The 14,735-nt window shown below is 42.6% G+C and overlaps 1 long non-coding RNA gene across 1 annotated transcript; it reads left to right on the forward strand.

Moving 5' to 3' along the window:
* The first annotated feature begins 753 nt into the window (after nt 1-753).
* LOC131905754 (uncharacterized) lies at nt 754-13,499 on the forward strand. The gene is made up of 3 exons (XR_009378038.1): nt 754-868; nt 11,513-11,751; nt 12,402-13,499. It is a non-coding gene; the product is annotated as an uncharacterized LOC131905754 (long non-coding RNA).
* The last annotated feature ends 1,236 nt before the right edge of the window (nt 13,500-14,735 follow it).

Consider the following 14,735-nt stretch of genomic DNA (forward strand, 5'->3'; position numbering starts at 1 on the left):
GTTTTGTGTGTAGTTGCTCTTGCTTACACCTAGAGATGATGGTTTTTAACCACTGGCAACATTTCTTCTACAGAGGATACTAGGAAGTGTAAAGCTGTGGACTTTTACACTAGCATTATTCGTGAGCACACTAGTACATCTTCTAACTCTGTCTTAGAATTCCTCTTATATGCATTCTCACCCTGGCAAGAGGAACCCAGCAATGGAACCAAGCATCATTCATTCATTCATTTATTTATTTTTTAAAGCAGGGCCTCACTATCTATCCCTCACTGACCTGGCCTGGAACTGTCCATGTAGACCAGGCTGGCCTCAGACTCAGAGATCTGCTTAATCTCTGCCTCTGCCTCTTCAGGGATCATTTTTATCTAAGTTTACCTAAGTCATGTGAGCTTGCAAAGCATTTGGATACCTTTCTGTTTTTCAGGAAGTTTTACAAATATGCAGTTTATGAAAGCGCTTGTTTTGTAAGCCCAATTAAGTAAAACTGTTCACAGATTAACTTGAAGAATATGATCCTGAAGGTAGAAGATATCACATATACATAAGAGAGATGAAGACAAAGATATTATGGCTTTTATTATACAATCTTAGCCATGTCCAGGCACAGCGACACACAACTCATGTTTTTATTAAGGAATGGCTGCCTTCAAATTGTTTTTGTCAGTTCAGATTACTTGCTGAGGTAGTAAAAGCTTTTTCTACTAATATTTGTGAAGAAGATTTAAAACTGTTTTTCTTTACTAGTTTATGTCTGCAAAGCTCTTCCCAGCCCTCAGGATGAATCATCTTCCTGGAGTTTGCATTTCAAAGAGATGACGTTCTGGTCCCAGAGAAGCCAGGAACAAAAATCCTCTGTGTCTTACAGGTAAAGAGAAGGGCTTCAAGTTTCCTCCAAAAAGCACTTTTTGCCTGGTCCTCTGCCTCCATTTCCTCAGTACCCAGCTAGCAGGTAATCCTAAGGAATCAGAGGACTAGATTTTGCGTGAGGGACTGCAGCGGTGGCCACAGCTGTCTGAATGCTCTCCAGACTCATCCGAGTGGATAAGATATTCAGTCTATTTCCAACTCATCTTTGTATGTTTTCATATTTCTATTGGAGGGGGGCGGTGCCTGAAGTTCAGGAGTCTGAGTTGTGTATGCTCATGCAGATACGACGTACACACACATGTGAGAGCATTTGTGTGTGTGTGTGTGTGTGTGTATGTGTGTGTGTGTGTAAGCCAGAGGTCTGGGCTAGTGTCTTTGTTGATCATTTTCCACCTAATTTTTTGAGGCAGGGTCTCTCACTGAACCTCTAGACTGGCCGGCCACAAGCTCCAGGGCTCTCCTGTCGTCTCAGTCTCCCTGGTGCTTTGCATATACACATTGCTGCACTGGGCTTTGTGCATGGGTGCTGAGGATCTGAACTCAGGTCCTCATGCTCATGAGGCAAACATTTTACCAACTGAGCTATCTCCCCAAACCCCCAAGTCCGAGTTTTTATGTCTTGTTTACTTTTGTTGCTTTGAAACAGGATCTTCCGTGGCCCAGATGGGCCTAGAACTCACTGTGTAGCTAAGTCAGCCCCAAATTCCTGGTCTTCTTATCTCTACCACCAAAGTGCTTGGAATGCTGATGAATACACAGCACTTGGCTCTTTTCTTTCTTTCTTTCTTTCTTTTTTTTTAAAAGCATCAACCTTATTAAGACAAATTACATATAAAAAATGCACTCTGGGGCTGGAGAGATGGCTCAGTGGTTAAGAGCACTTAGTGCTTTTCCAGAGCACTGAGTTCAGTTCCCCAGCACCCATGTCAGACAGTTTAAAACCAGGTGATCTGATGTCCTCTTCTGGCTTCCAAGGACAACTGAATATATGGCATGCTCACACAGACATATACACATAAAAAATAAATCTTAACAACAGAAAACCATTTTCCTCACCCCAGTTGATTACCACCACCGCCATCCCCCCTCCCCATTCTCCAGAGTCGGAGTCTCAGCCTAAGTGTGTGTGTGTGTGTGTGTGTGTGTGTGTGTGTGTGTGTGTGTGTGTTTTGTTGGAGATCAAGCCCAGGATGTTGTGCATGATGGTGGGCACTCTATTACTGAGTGATACCCAAATGGCCTGTAAATGTTTATTAATGTGCTAGAAATGTTTGTTTTATCTTTTTAAAAGACAGGCTACGGGGTTGGGGATTTAGCTCATTGATAGAGTGCTTACCTAGCAAGCGCAAGGCCCTAGGTTCGGTCCTCAGCTCTGAAAAAAAAAAAAAAAAAAAAAAAAGACAGGCTACTTTTCAGTCCTTTTTCTGAGAAAACTGTATGCCAATCAAAGAATGCCTCACATTGGTTTTGAGATGTCCTCTTTCTTTGCACACAGTGACCACTGCAATTCCAAATGATTGCTGCAAAGCTTGCTCATTTTCCCAGAAAGGCACAAGACACTAGCCTGTTAGACCAAGTGAAACTCATCTCCGCCTTTGGTTTTCCTCAGATGCCAAGTCAGCCACAGGGCTTCTGGCTGATGGAGCTGTTTTTCTGGGGCTCAGGGGAATAGAGATTCCCCATCTTTCTTATTGAATAGGAAAGTATGACTAACAAGGAAGCTTCAACGAACAAACACAGAGAAGTATAATAAAGTTGGGGAGCTCAAAATTCGGGAACCAATGCCTTGATCTGAGAGAGACCCTAGAGTCCACTGTATGGTCTGAGAGACGAGTACATGAGCCCTTGGTGCTGGCAGGGCCTGGACTTGTCAGGAGGTGTCTTTGGATTCTTCCTCCAATTTTTCTTTTTTAGGATAGAGTCTCAATATGTAGCTTCCCAGAAACTCCTTATTCTCTTGCCAGTACATCTTAAATGCTAGGATTATGGACATGCACTGCCATCCCTGGCTAGGTCCCGTGCTGACACTAAATACTATGAAGATAAAGTCAGATACAGATAGAAAAAATTTAAAAGTTTTTGTGCATTGGATTGGAGATGTAGTTCAGAGGTAGAGTGCTTGCCTAGCATGGACTAGGTCCTTAGTTCAGTCCCCATCACCACAAAAGAGAAGTTTAATATGCACAGAAAAGACGCTTGCAAAATAGAAACTTCAATGGAAAATGGCGAAAACTCTTTCTCATAGAAGTTACAACATACTTTATTTATTTATTTATTTAGTTTTTTTCAATAAAGGGTTTCTTTTTTTAAAAAAATTATTTATTTATTTATTTTTTTGAAGCTGGAGGTTCTTTTTTTTTTTTTTTCCAGAGCTGAGGACAGAACCCAGGGCCTTGCGCTTGCTAGGCAAGCGCTCTACCACTGAGCTAAATCCCCAACCCCCCCTTTTTTTTATTTAATGCCAAATGCCGTTTATTGAAGGAGGGAGGAGGTCTTAAATACAGGCTTACAGCACAATGGGAGAACCCTGGAAGGCAGAAGTTCGCTACCGATGTTTTACAATCTTGCATCTAAGCTGTTAACGCCCATTATGCAGGATACACAGACAAGGAACTTCTCTTAAGCATTCAGGAGGGTGAAACCCGGGAGGGAATTAGCATAGGGAGGATATCAAGGTCAAGGTCAGCAAGCAAGGCAACAGTTACCCAAAACGGGGGCCAGGACCCCTACAGGTCCCCCTTTTACTAATAAATGAGCTTCTGATTTAGATTGCGTGGGACATCAGCAGGCCATCTTACCAGTCATGGAGACGCCTTCCCAGGCCACACAGGCGCTCTGTCTTAGGTTGGTGAGCGGCCCCCAGGTATTACCCGTCTTTGAATACTCATTATCATACAGGCTCAGTTGTGTGTGCCAAAGATCTCAAAGTGACGCTGGGCTTGCAATCTGTGTGTTTGACACAGAAAAGACCAACAGAAGTCCTAACCCACCCATAGCCAGTAAGCTAAAGCCAACTGAGTCTTTCCCTTCCTTAATGAGCCTTACTGCAAATTGGAGTCCTTGTAAGATGGTATCCCAAAAGCAAATGGATCTTGAGTTTATAAATTTATAATTTTTAAAGCCAATCGAAATGTATATAACTATTGAATTAAATTTATCATACCCAATAGAATGAAAGATTAATTAACTGTGGTAGCTACTTTTGCTGCCAGGGTCTCCACTGTGCTAGCTGTAGTAACCAATTATGAAATGGTAATCCCAGAAACAGTAGCAGCAGTGGCTGCCTCTGCTATAACAGCAACAACAGCAGCAGCAATGTCAAATTCTCTTCTGGAGTGTGTGGGCATCCACTAGCATGGATACAACTCCAGGAACATGAACCGCCAAGGCCCATTTTTCTTGATCCCAGCACAACTTAAGCTGGCAGCTCTGCAAAAGAACAACTAAGAACCATAAAGAAAAAACAGGCAGCTCACAAGGAGCATAACTAATGGTCTTATAATGGCCACATTTAGGCTCATAAATTTTAAGGTATCTTCAAAGGGGGCTAAATGAATTTCAGGAGGCCAATAAATGTTGCACAGAGCCACTCTTGAAAAGTAGGTACTACACCAGCTTGAAGAGGATTTTGAAAATGAAAAGGCTTAGCTGGCATGCAACTGTTAACAAATGGAGGTCAGTGACCTTCAGGGTTATCCTTAATCTCCAAGGTGTCTGGGTGACACGTTCTCAAACATACTTGAAAAAGCAGTTACCATACATTACCTTCTGGAGAATCCAACCGCATGGCTACAGTTCCTAGGCTTACGTTAATGCTTGCCAAAGCTGGCCATATTGGGCTCTCAATCCCCATTGGCATCAGAAGGAGAGAGTTTTTTATGAAGGCCCAATAGGTCTCTGCCATGTTGGGCTTCAGCAGCAACCACAGGGCGCACTCAGCACTCAGGAATCCAAAGAGGAACCTCATTGTCCTGAGGAAAGACATAAACAGAACCTCGAGCCCACACCAATACCAGATCGGGTCTCCTTCAAGTGCCAGTAGAAAGATCCTTCCATCACTCCAGAGGGTGATTTGCAACAGGAGCCCTCCAGTGCTTATCTGCAGCAGATACTCCAGCAGAATCCACCGATAAAAAAATTTAAAATATATAAAACAAGGGAAAGAATAGAATGTGGAGAGGAATGATGAGTCCCTAGTTCCAAGACAGGGTTTCTCTGTGTAGTTTTGGTGCCTGTCTTGGGTCTTGCTCTGTAGACCAGGCTGGCCTCGAACTCAGAGAGATCTGCCTGGCTCTGCCTCCCGAGTGCTGGGATTAAAGGTGTGCGCCACCACTGCCCCTCTACAGCACCATTTAAAGAGCATAAAAGAAAGGATTTTTTTGCCCTTTTCATGATGTGTGTGTGTGTGTGTGTGTGTGTGTGTGTGTGTGTGTGTGACAGGATTTTCCCTTGTAGCCCTGGGTGTCCTTGATCTCACTCTGTAGACCAGGCTGGCCTCAAACTTGGAGACCTGCCTGCCTCTGCCTCTCAAGTGCTGGGATTACAGGCGTGTGTCACCACTGCTTGGTGATTTTTTTAATTTTTGAAAGTTTATATTTTATTTTATTTGTATGATTGTTTGCCTTCATGTGTGTATGTGCACCGTATATATGCCAGGTGTCAGAAGAGGCCCAAAGAGGGTGTCAGGTCCCCTGGAACTGGAGTACAGATGGTTGTGAGCTGCCATGTGGGTGCTGGGAACCAAACCAGATCCTCTGCAAAGAGCAGCCAGTACTCTTAACTGCTGAGCTATCGCTCCAGGCTCTTACATTATTTGAAGAAAAGAATTGTTTAAGCTGACTTGTCTGTGGTTGATTAGTTTAATGCCAGTGAGTACTGCTGTTGAGTATGTCCTGGGTTTGATTCTCAGTACCACCAAAAAAAAAAAAGAGGTGAGTGGTATGTGAGACTTAGAGTTTATTTCCTTTTTTGTTATTGTTGTTAGATATTTTTCTGTAACCTTGTTAAAAAAAACAACTTTGTATTTGGAGGCTCTGCTGTTAAGAGCACTTGTTACTCTTGCAGAGGACCTGGGTTTTGTTCCCAGCACCCCATGGCAGCTCACAATTGTTCTTAACTCCTGTTGTAGGGGATCCAAGGCCCTCTTTGGCTGTATAGGTGTCAGGCACACATGTGGTGCACAGACATATGTGCAGAGAAAATAAAAACAAATTATGTAGTATTACGGTGTGTTTATGTACAAGGGTGGATTTGCAGGCCATGGTGTGTGTGTGTGTGTGTGTGTGTGTGTGTGTGTGTGTGAGAGAGAGAGAGAGAGAGAGAGAGAGAGAGAGAGAGAGAGAGAGAGAGAGAGAGAGAGATGTAGCATGAATCTTAAAGAGTCTTATTAATAAAACCAAACCCAAGGCCAGGTTTGGTCTGGAAGATCAGAGAAGCAGAACAAGCCACAGCTTCCTCACCTCGCAATTCCTCAGCTGATCCTGTTTCCTCAGACTGGAAGCCTCTGAGTCCTCATCCAAATAGATCTCAGCTGAACTGCTGCTCAAAAGCCTAAAAGCTTAACCAGCCAAAAGCTTCTAGTTTCTGGTCTTCACCCCTTATATACCTTTCTGCTTCCTGCCATCACTTCTTGGGATTAAAGGCATGAATCACTATGCCTGGCTGTTTCCAGTGTGGCCTTGAACTCACAGAAACCCAGGTGGATCTCTGCCTCTGGATGCTAGGATTAAAGGTGTGAATGCCACCATTGTCTGGCCTCTATGTCTGTCTAGTGGCTGTTCTGTTCTCTGACCCAGATAAATTTACTAGGGTGCATGATATATTGGGGAACACAATATCACCAGAGAGAGAGAGCTTGAGCTTTCAGGAGCCAGTTCCCTGTCCACTGTGGTTCTGGGGTTGAACTCAAGGCATCAGGGCCTGAGCTGCAAGTGCTTTGCTCACTGAACCCCCTCCCTGGCTTGCGATCAGTTTTTAAAAATGTGTCATTGCTATCTGCTCTGTATTGGGGAGGGCATTATCGCCATAGGATCATTTCTGATATTGTTCAATGTTCTTTATTTTAGAACAATTTTGCCTGATTAATTTAGTCATCTCATGGAAGTTAAATTTTCCCATCAATATTGTTGACAATTAAGATTTTCATTCTTCTAAAAAATTATTTCAGTTTTTGTGTATTGAAACTAAGTATTTTTAGAGGAGGCAAAATGTGTAATCATTGAGTATTTTTTTTTTTTTTGAGATAGGCTTTATCTGTGAGTGAGATAGGCTTTATCTGTGAGCTCTGGTTGCCTTGGAACTTACTCTGTAGACCAAGCTGGCCTCAAACTCAGAGATTCTCCTGCACCCGAATTTGGCCTCAGTGAGTATTCTTACTGAGATTTTCTTATTATGGATTATCTCTTTTTATCTCCATTAAAGCTTTTTTAAAAATTCCATTATGAATGCCAGTATTATGAATTTAATATATAGCTTTATGTGTGACTTTAGCCTTTCTTGTTATTTCGTTTAGGTGTTATCTCTTGTAGAAAGTATAAGTCTGGATTTGGACTTCGACTCCATTGTCAAAATTTCCATCTTTGTGTATGAATGTGTGTGTGTGTGTGTGTGTGTGTGTGTGTGTGTGTGTGTGTTGTGTCTACATGTTAAAGTCTGTGTCTTCCTCTATCATACCCTATTTATCTTTTGAGACAGGGTCTTTCACTGAATGTGGAATTTAGGCTGACTGGCCAGCAAGCCTCAGGGATTCTCTTATTTTGGCCTCCCAGTGGTGGGATTGTAGAGGGCACATCTGCACATCTGGCCTTTTATGTGGTTTCTGGGTCACTTCTTCAATTTGTGTGGCAAGTCCTTTACCATTGAGCCATTGGCCAGCCCCATATTTCTGTCTTTAGGATGTGTGCCGAGCCTTCAGTAATCTTTAGACTGGTCTTATTTCTCTCAGTTACTTTGTGTTTTCTATTTAGAACTTTTGTCTTGCCTTCTTTTAGACTGATAAAATTTCTGTGTACTTCCTTTTTCTTCTGTTGCTTTGGATTCTGTTTTCATCAATGTAGTGAATTTAAAAGCAGAGCTCGTGGTTGCCTGTCTTGTTCTTCCTAGGTATGTTTAAACTGTGGCGAAATGCTATAGCATTTCACATTCTAAGTGCATGGTTTAGTTTTGTTGTGTAACCAGACTGCAGAGCTCTTTCCGTTGTGTGAAACGAAAGTCTCCCAACCCCCTTCTGAGAACCACCACACTACATATGTATTTCATCTCTGTGAGCTTAGCTACTTAAAATACCCTGCAGAAGTGGGACCATATAGCATTTGTTGTTTGTGACTGGCTGATTCACTGATTGTCATGTCTTCAAGCATTTTTTTTTTATGTTGCATGTCAATATTTCCTTCCCGTTTAATGTTGAAAATATTTCATTGCTGGGAGTGTTGTTGCACCTTGGTGGTCCCAGCTGCTTGTGAGACTGTAGTGGGTGATTTGAACCAAGGAGTTTAAAGCTATCTTGAGCAATGTATGAAGACCTCATTTCAATATACAAGTAAAACAAAGACTATATCTTAAAAAAAAAAAATACCCCATTGTCTTTGTTTTTCAAATTTTGTTTATCTGTTCATCATCAATAGACATGGGTTGTATCAGCCTTTTGTGGCATTTTCGAATACTGCTGCTATGATTGTGGATGTGCAAATTCCTGTTCAAATCCTTGCTTTTAATTCTTGGGGGGATAGATTCAAAAGTGGAACTGCTGTGTTCTGTGGTGGTTCTGAGTTACTTTTTGAGCAAGCAACTTGCTGCTTGTCATATGGGCTGTGCCATTTTGTAGTTCCACCAACAGAACACAAAGGAACTAATTTCTCTGTATTATTCTCATTATTTATATTTCTTTGCCTTTTTTTTTTTTTTTTTTTTTTTTAAAAATCAGTGGGCCTGGAACTTGCTATCTAGACAGGCTGGCCTCAAACTTGCAGTGATTTGTCTGCCTCTGCCTCCTGCATGCCGGAATTAAATGCATGGGCTACTGTGCCTAGCTTACTATTTGTATTTTTTTTTTTTTTTTTTTTTTTGAGACAGGGTTTCTTTGTGTAACTTTGGAGCCTGTCCTGGAACTTGCTTTCTAGACCAGACTGGCCTTGAACTCACAGAGATTCACACGGCTCTGCCTCTAGAGTGCTGGGATTAAAGGCTTGCACCACCACTGCCCGGCACCATTTGTATTTTTGATAGTAGTTAGTTATCCTGATGAATGTGAGTGGTGGCAGATTACTGTTTTGAGTGGCATTTCCATAATCATCTTGTTATATGCTCATTTACAACTAATGAAACATTTATCCCTTCACTGGAGAACTGTCTGTTCATGATATTTGCCCATTGTTAAATAAGGTTAAAGTTTCGTTGTTGTTGCCAAGTTGTAGGAATGTTTCATTATCTTCTTTTCCCCACAGGCTCTCACTGTGATGCCCAGGCTAGTCTTGAACTCAGAATCGTCCTGCTCAACATCTTGAGGAATCCATTTTTTTTTTTTTTTTTTTTGAGAATATTGATGTCTCTCAGGGATGCGTGACCCTCCACTCCAGGAGGACTGGACTATTACCTTGAAAGCTGTGTGGTCTGAAGCGTAGTTCCTCTTTTGCACACACCCGCCCGCCTTTCTACTTGCTGTGCTGAATAGAAGCAGCATGAGGCCTTTATGGAGAGAGAGAGTAGACACCAGTGCTGTGCTCTTAGAATTCCTCACCTCCAGACCATCAGCCAAATAAGAGTTGAGAAAGAGTGGTTGTCTCCATGGAAGGTAACGTTCAAGAGGCTGGCCTGCCAGACTGGACCAAAGTTTTGTTTTGTTTTCCTTCTTGAGCTCAGTTTTGCTTCTAGACAATTGCATTTGGTGAGAGACATCTGGTGAGGATATAGTGACAAACGTTCTGTCCCCTTTGAATATACCCTCTGGGTTTGTGATCACCCTTCGGCAGGCCCTCTCCTGTGCTGTGGCAGCCGGTTTTACAGGTTCTGGGAGACACTTAATGATGGACCCTGCCATCAGTATACTTAGTTATTATATGGGCTCAAGTGTGTTCACAGGAGAAAGACAAATCAAATGCTTCGTGTTAATTATGTTTTCCACCCCCTGGGTATAACCTCTCGTTACCTTAGTCGCTCCGTGGCAATAGTAGCTTAGACCCTAAGAACTAAGAGCTTGTGACTTCTGCTGGGAATGCAAGGCTCAAAGAGAACTTTAAGGCTCTCCTCCTAAGATAGCCAGACCGGTGTATCTTACAGTTCTTAAAGGCACAGGACGTTTTTAAGGCTTATTGATTATTCTTGAAATAGAACCTTGTCAGGGCTGCTACCTTTGACCAGTCATTTCTACTTGCTGCCATTCACAGGTGTAAAATGCTGGGCCTCACGTGCAGAGCATCCAACCCCAGTGTCTTTCTTTGGTAGTTGAGTCTCGACCAGAAGTGGAACAACAGTAGACACAGGGCAGGAAGTGGTCAGTCTTAACTCTTCTTGGGCACTTTTCTGCCTGTCGTATTCAACTACAGGGCCTCACTGAATTTGTTCATCAGACCAGCGAAGCTCCGGCTAGTCTCCGTGCTTCCACACACACCCCCTTTTAGTAAAGTCTCGCTGACAAAAGTTGTGTGTATTTCAGGTGTGCGACTCAATGGAGTTTTTTGTTGTATTGTGTTGTGTTTGGCCTTTTATTGTTGTTGTTACTTTTTGGTTTCTTGTGTTTGGTCTTATGGGTTGTTTTTTTTTTTAATTTGTTTTCATTCGAGATGGGTTTTTGCCATTTTACCCAGCATGTGCTCAAATGCCCTTCCTGCCCCAGCGTTCTGAGCAGCTACAGCTTGTTTGGATGCTGCATGTACGTTGTGAAATAATTGCCACACTCCTCTTACCTCACACAGTTACTGTTCTCCTGTGTGTATGCTGAGGACATCTAGAATAGCAAGTTTGCAGGATTTTGTACAGAAGTCACATTGCTATACTGTGAGGTTCTGGTCATTGCAAAAGTGTACCTTTGTACCCCTTGATCAACACCTCCTCTTTTTCTCCTCCCTCCAGCTCCTTGGTATCTAGACTTCTGCTCTTTGCTTCTCTGAGTTTATTTATTTATTTTTTTAATCCCTTTCCCCATCATGCTTCTGCAGTTCTCTCTGGCTAAGACATTCTTGGGCAGTCACACATAACCTATCTATTCCTAACCAGATTAGCTCAGTCCTCTTCTTCCTAAGCACCCTGGCTCGGTAGATGCTCTCCCATCGGGTTCTTCTCTAGCATCTTGCTCTGCTGCAGAGAGTGCATATATATGGCTTTTACCTGGTTACCTGTTCTCTCACAAAAGATTTGGCTCCTAGTATATTGAGAGTGCTCAAAAATATTCACTGAACATGTGGAGGAAATATGGAGGTTTCTGACTTACAGGAACTAGAGAAGAGCCCTTTCCAGGTATTGAACAAGCAAATCATAAGGGATAGAATCAGAAAAATGCTTTATTTTTATAGCCCACTTGTCTTTGCAATGGCTATGATCATCGCAGGTAGGAAAAAAAACAAACTAAAACATCAACTTTCTTCACTTCCGTTCCTCACCCCACTCCTCCAGCTTGCTAACAGAGGTGTCTGGTTCTTTGATGTTGAAGGTGGAGAAGGAAGAGGGGAAGCAGAGCAAGGAAGCAGGGCTTGAAGAGAGTCACTCACTGTAGACACCAAATCTGAAGGGTCCTGAGAGTCAGGATCAACGGCGGAATACTTTGGAGGCCTAAATAAGGATGAACACGTGGCAAAGATAGAAATGAAGAATACCGTCACTTCGTTTTATTACATTGCGCTATCATGCAATGGCAGTCCAAGGTTCCTCGGGCATGGTGTCCCTTGATGGGTGAGTTCAGGATGTTTTACAATGGTGTGTGAACAGACTGGGTCATGCAGGATGTCTTCTGTATTTATATTTCATGAATAGAGAGTCTTTATTATCTCTTCCACTTGGTTTAAAGTATGAGAAGATATTTAAAAAGTTTTAGGCTTATTTTACGAGTTTGAATGTTTTACCTGTGTGCATGTATGCGCACCAGATACCCGCCTGTTGGATCCCCTGTGACTGGGCTTCTGGATAGTTGTGAACCATCATATGGATGCTGGGAATCGAACCAGGTCCTCTGCAAGAGCACAGGTGCTCTTGACCACTGAGCCCTTTCTCCAGCCCCATGGGAGGCTATTTTGATGTGTGCGCGTACCCTGGCACACCTTTTTCCTGGTGGCATCACCCTCAATGTCACATGACATGATAAACTTTCTTAATTTACTAGTAGTCTTGGAAGTGGGCTTTCTAAGTCTGGGTCTGTCAAGTGTTTAAAACTGACATTTCTTTCATGAACTTCTCCTTGGTGTGGTCTCCAGAGGCTTCCCCTTGGGATTCCTCTGAGTTTCCTGTGCTGTGCGAGAAGTGTTTTCTACAGGCTGCCACTCCAGCCATTCAGAGGTTTGCTTTACATGATTCTTGCCTTCTGATGTCCCTCCCTTCTTTCATAGGTCCTCCGGGAAATATTTAATGCAACTCCAGGTGGTACACACATGTAACTCCAGCAGCATCAAGGCCAACCTTGGCTGCATATTGAATTCAAAGCTAGCCGATGCTATAAGAGACCTTGTTTGCTTGGTTTTGGGGCAAAGTCTCATGTAGGCCTGGGTAACCTTGAGCTTCTGATGCCTCCATCTCCCCAGTGCTGGGCTTACAGTGGGCTACGTTGGCTCTGTTGCTTTGACCCGACGGCAAGACAGAGCATCAAGATGGGACCATGTGGAGAGCTAAACTACTTACCTTATGTCCAGGGAGCCAAAGAGAAAGGAGAAAAGAAGCAGGGCCTGCCGTGCCTTCCGAGGTCATGACTCCAGGGTCTTGGGGTACTCCTAGTCACCCGCCTCTTCAAAGTTCTACCACTTCCCAGTGGAGCCATCCTGAGGACTGAGCCCGCAACGCATGGACTTTTGAGAACAATCACCATCCAGACTCTAAGAAGGATGTGGCTTATCATACTGCACTTTCTTCAGAACATTCTACTGAGCATGGCGAAAACTCACAGGGTCCCAATGCTGACAGCAGTACAGTGTCTCTATCAAATGGAGTCATGTGTATGAAAGGCTGGGGTTCGGGGTAGGATGCATGGTCAGCCTGTGGAAGTCCCTGGATCTAATACTCAAGAACCCCCCGACTCCAATACATATATGGTTTACATACATATGAGAGACTTAAACGTTGAAGAGCTATTTAAGGGTTCATTGTTACTCATTTTCCCTGGAAACAAATACTCTACATGCAGTGTCAAAGTATAGAGTAGCTACTTCCAAGTAAGCAAATTCACAGATTTAAATCAACAGAATTCAGTTCAATGCGTTTTGGCAATGTGGCTGTCTTTGTTCTAGCATTAGAATATAATGCTGATCTTTCGGGCTGTTTTCATGGAAGATTATCAGTCATCCTCCGGCCAACTATCTGTGCTGTCTGTGAGTACGTCTTATAAAATTTAGCTTATCTAAGAGAATGCAAATCATATGAAGTATTCCTTCTTAGGTCTACTATGAATTGAAGTAGGACAATGCTGCAAAATAAGAATTTATTTATATAATGTATATATCTGACTGAACTGACATTCATCCGTCTTGTTAAAATATAACTTCTTCAGAGAACATTTTGGAATGTCAAGAACTGTGAACAGAATACGTAATTCCTGAGGGCAAGGACCAGGTGTGCCCCTGCTGTGTGTTGAGTGAGTGGAATAACAACTGTAGTGCTCTCCTCCTGCCCCCTCTGTTTCCTTCCTTTTTAAAAACACACCAGAGTGGATAGAAACAATTCAGCTAAAGGGTATTGGCTTAACAGAAACCTAGCAGTGGGTGTGAGGTTAGCATCCTCCATAAATGTTTTGATAATTGTACACTTGTAATTAGGTTCTGCATGAGAGAACTCGTTCTCACGGTACAGCCTGAGAACTCTCTTTACAGCTTATTCCAGAGCTCAAGGGGGTCTCTGTGTCCTACCAGTCAGGGGTTGAGTTAGTTGTGAGATCCAAAGCATTATAATACAGTGGACAGACAGTATAACCTATCTGACTTGTGGCTAAAACATGGTGGAAATCGGTGAACTGTCTCTAAAAGAAAAGCACCAAGTCTGTTTATATTTAGATTGTTGAATATCTTTCCATCTAAAGGAGAGCTAATTACGCTGTTTTTCTTCAAGGGGGTAGTTGGTTCTATGTTTCAGCTATTGTGTTTGCATGTATATGTGTGTGTGCCTGTCTCAAAGTAACAATTCCAGTTTAGCCACCCCCTAATTGCAGGGATTGCTAAAAAGATTATTATGCATGTTATTGCAGAGAGCTCAGCACTCTATAAACTCATGTAGCAGGAACTAGGGCATGTCTCAATTTCCCATATTAGGATTGCAGTAAACCAACTCCTCTGTAAACAGCAGGCCAAGGACAGGGTGGCCCCACTGGGCTGTGGAGGCTTTCCTTTTCCTTTGGGTAATTCTTACCTTGTTTCTGGCTGTTCTTCTTCCTTTATGCCCTCTTTTATTTCTCTCTCCTCTCTTTTTTAACTAGAAAAATAATCCATGCCAGGTGTAAAGTAGATTAAAGTATGAAACTCAGAAATAAACACATTGAATTCTGCTTCCCAGTTATGACCAGCTTTTGGAAACTGCACCCTCTTCCAGACATCTTTCCGTGCATGCGGAATGTATTTATGCACTGCTCTCTGCACTGACCATTGTAAGGTATTTAAGAATCACTTGTAACTATCATTTTACAAGGATAGTGAATGTTTCATTCAAGGAATTTGTCTAGCTAGACCTCTGTTATTAAATGT

The sequence above is a fragment of the Peromyscus eremicus genome, chromosome 3 (genome assembly GCF_949786415.1).
Source record: "Peromyscus eremicus chromosome 3, PerEre_H2_v1, whole genome shotgun sequence".
Classification (NCBI taxonomy): domain Eukaryota; kingdom Metazoa; phylum Chordata; class Mammalia; order Rodentia; family Cricetidae; genus Peromyscus; species Peromyscus eremicus.